We start from the raw sequence: 4,141 nt of genomic DNA on the forward strand, positions 1-4,141 counted from the left end.
CTGATGGTGTGGGCAGCAGTCATAGCCCCCACTGGCCCCTATCCTCATGGAGCAAATGAGGCGCTCAGCATGGAGGAAATAAAGACACCAGCTTCCTGGTGTTTTTACGAAGCCCTGGCTTGTCCCACTTCACCTGTTACCTAGCTGGTGGAGACCACAGGGAATTTACTATGGTCACATATTATTAAAAAGGTGCTTAGAGTGACATCAGCAAGATGGTGGACTAGGAAGCGCTAGGCCTTTAGAATGTTCCCCCATGGAAACATTAAATCAACAACTAGAGATTGTCTAAACTAACTTAAGAGGAGCTCTGCAAATCAAAGACCTATAGCAACCAAGCAAATGCCCAATTTAAGTAAAAGCCACATTCAAAATGCAAGAAGTTTTAAGGTGTTTTTACTTGCCCCTGTCCCACACTCTCCTCAGCGTGGCACACAGTGGTTTAGGGGAAGTGGCGATCCAATCCCCAGTTTTCCTCCGTGAACCAGAGAAGGCAGACTGGACCTAATTTTCAACATTTTAACCTGTGTGGGAGCTGTCTGATTGGTCCCTGTGTCACCTAACTTGGAGCTCAGATGGCCAAACATGGCACAGCTCAGATCTCAGGCTGGGAAAACCTGTGGGCAGCAGTGGGCATGGCTCATGAAAGCCACAGGGGGAATACAGACCCACATACACCTGGGGCAGAAGATTACTGATTGAGGAATACAATATACCACCTAGATCCCTTTAAAAAGCAGGGTGAGACACTTAGGGAAATTAAAACCTTTAAAAGGTGCTGTGTATATGGGAGAATTGGGAATCGGAGTTTTTTGCTAACAGGGTGGCTCAAAGTGAGCCCTTAGATATTTTCAAGAGAGGAGTTGGTCATGCACTTGATTAGAGGGTTGGAAATGTCAGCCCCACCTCCCAAACTCCAGAGAGGTGAGTGAGTCTAGTTCAATCACCAGTGGTCAATGATGTAATCAATCATGCCTATGTAATGAAGCCTTGATTAAAAACTCTTCAACAGGGAGCCTTGGGGAGCTCATGGGTTGGTGAACGTGAAACCAAGTCCACCTAAAACCGAGATCCCTTACCGAGGTCATGATTAATCTCTCTATCCAAAACTTGGCAGGTGGATTCCAAAACTTTATTCCTTTTCTTCCCTCTGACCTCAATTCTGTGCTAACTGAACACTAATCAGCCAGAGTCAGATGACTAAAATTGCTGTTGTAGGTAACATCATTAAGATAACGTTGTTAATGTACAAAAATCGGTTGTAGATCTTATCATTAACCACAAACTCAGGTTGTTTCTCCAGGGCAGGATGAGCCCCCCCAGGCCATGGACCACCTGACCAGAGACATCCTGACTCCTGAAACTATGATTAAGAAATGTCACAAGACGATGATTAATCCCAGACTCTTTTTTCTTCCCCTTTAAAAAAACCCTGAACTCAAAGACCAAGTAGGAATGGGTCTGAGGCTTGTCTCCCCACTCCTTTGCTTTGATGCCCTACAATAAACGCTGTACTTTCCTTCCCACAGCCTGGTGTCAGTAGATTGGCTTTCTGGTGCATCAGCAAGTGGACTCAAGTTTGGTAAGGTAACAAACACACCCATGTGCTGGGAGGATGGTATGCCCTCCTCCACTTCTCGTGCCACTGCTCCCCTCCCCATACCTACCCTACGCATCTCTTCAATTTGGCTGCTCCTGAGTTATATCCTTTATAATAAAATTATTATAATAAGTATAGAACTTCCCTGAGTTCTGTGAGTCATCCTAGAGAATTACTGAATCTGAGCAAGGGCTTGTGGGATCCCTTGAGTTTGTAGTTGTCTGGGCACAAGGGCAGGTAGCTTGGGGACTCCATTTGTGGCTAGTGTCACAAGTGGGGGCAGTCATGGGACTGAGCCTTTAACCTTTGAGATCCTAAGTTCAGGTCTCAGCTCTGCCACTTATTAGCTGTGTGATCTTGACAAGCAGCCCAATCTCTCTGAAGATCAATTTTGCTATCTGTGTAACAGGGATCATAGTAGTAAATATGTTAGGGTTGCTCTGAAGCTTGTATGAAATGATGCAGTAAAGCGCTAAGCACAGTATCTGACACATTAAAAATGCTTAATAACTACTAGCTATAATTTTAATAATATTATTACTAATAAAGAAAGCTTTGGGGCTTCCCTGGTGACGCAGTGGTTGAGAGTCCGCCTGCCGATGCAAGGGACACGGGTTTGTGCCCCAGTCTGGGAAGATCCCACATGCCGCAGAGTGGCTGGGTCCGTGTGCCATGGCCGCTGAACCTGCGCATCCGGAGCCTGTGCTCCACAATGGGAGAGGCCACAACAGAGAGAGGCCCGCGTACCGCAAAAAAAAAAAAAAAAAAAGAAAGCTTTGGGCCAGGCCACCCTGATGTTAAACCTAAATCACAGATAATCTGTGCCTGTTTCCCCAGGCATAAAATAAGAAACAGATTCCCTTTCTTTAAGAACTAGAACCCAGGAGTTCAGGGTTTTTAGTCACCCATCCTCCTTGTATTGACGCCTTTACAATAAATGCTGCATTTTCCTTCCCCACAAAAAGATAATAATAATAAAAATTAAAAGAATTAGAATCCAAAACTCCAAAAACTAAAGGAGTAAATGAGAACAACAAATGACAAAGGCTTATGGTATTGCATAAATATATTTTTCTCTTAAGTTCCTAAGTCCCAAAACTATTTTGCAATCTTCTCTAGGTGAAAGATTCTGTGGCTTCGTGAAGAAAATATCTGGGAAAACTCAGAGGGTAAACCAGTTGGAAGTATTGATTTGAGCCATTGCTTAATATTTTGTCTGTTTGGGGCACTGAATAGCTGAGGTCATTGAGTTTGCTGCTAAGGATTCTCTTTATATGAGTCCCTTGGACTGTTTCTGAAATCTTTCCCAAATGTCCTCCACGGAAGAAGTAAAGTCAAAGAGTCCTCATATCCCGGCAAGACCAGGGAGCAAGAAATCAAGGAATGTGAAACAACAGACACACTCTGAATAAAGGAGGTTGAATTTGCTTCTGAAGCTTATACAACTGTTCTTTCTCTTTCGCTCTTCTACCCTTCCCTCTCCCTGTTCTCCAATACCTGGATTTTGTTGAGTCAGCTGCTAAGACCACAACATGTCTGCATCTGTTTTGAAATGTTATCAATGCAATACTGAACCGCAAATACAGCTTTTGTGAAACGTCTCTATTCAGCACTCACGTGCTGCCCATCTCCTGCTGGACTGCAAACACCTTGAGAGCATGGACCTTGTAGAATTGACTTCCTCATTCATTCAACAAAAATTTACTGAGAACCTCTGTGTGCCAGGTATCGTTCCAGGTTCTAGGGATGCAGCAGAAGAGCCTGTCCATTTCCCATCACCCCACACCCTAGTCCAGGCCAACCCTGGACCTTATTTGTGCCACGGTTCATCCTCCTGCACCCTCTATTGCCACCCTCCAATCCATCCTCCATACAGCAGAATTTTAAACATAAATATGTCACTCCCTAATTTTTTAGGCCTTCCAGGGGCTTCTAATTGTTCTTAGGATGAAAACCAAAATTCTTACATTCAGGACCTGGCCTGCCTGTCCTACCACTGCTCACCTCTGACCCCTGTCTTTCAGCCCTGCCCCTCCCTCACTGTCTGACCTGCAGTCACCCTAGCCTTCTTGGAGGTCTTCAGACCTCTCGGCCTTCAGTGATCCCTGGCCTGGGATGCTGTCCACCTCACCACTGACACTGAGATGGAGTGTGAGGTACAAGATGGATATTAGGAATCCACTCCTGTAAGAGGAAGTGGGAGGAAGCAGGATCAGGCAGAGAAAGATAAACCATGATGCAGGTCTGCCAAAGCTTTGGCCAACCTCCTGGGGAAGGCCTGGAGCAAATACTGCTCCAGCATGTCCCACAGGCTTCTCCAGTTAGGGTGTGATGGTGATCTCACAAGGTGGTTCTGTGCAGGTGCTGTGCAAGGCTGTCTGCTGACCGCACCCCTTGGTTAAAGGGCACATCTCTGTGTCTACCACACCTGCCAGTACTGCTATCCCTCATCATCCAGCCAGGCTGCCAGGCAGCTCCAGCTTGCGGGCCACTTCCTCTGGGAAAGCTTTGCTCGGACCTTTGGGCTATAAGTGCTCATAA

The sequence above is a fragment of the Mesoplodon densirostris genome, chromosome 19 (genome assembly GCF_025265405.1).
Source record: "Mesoplodon densirostris isolate mMesDen1 chromosome 19, mMesDen1 primary haplotype, whole genome shotgun sequence".
NCBI lineage: Eukaryota > Metazoa > Chordata > Mammalia > Artiodactyla > Ziphiidae > Mesoplodon > Mesoplodon densirostris.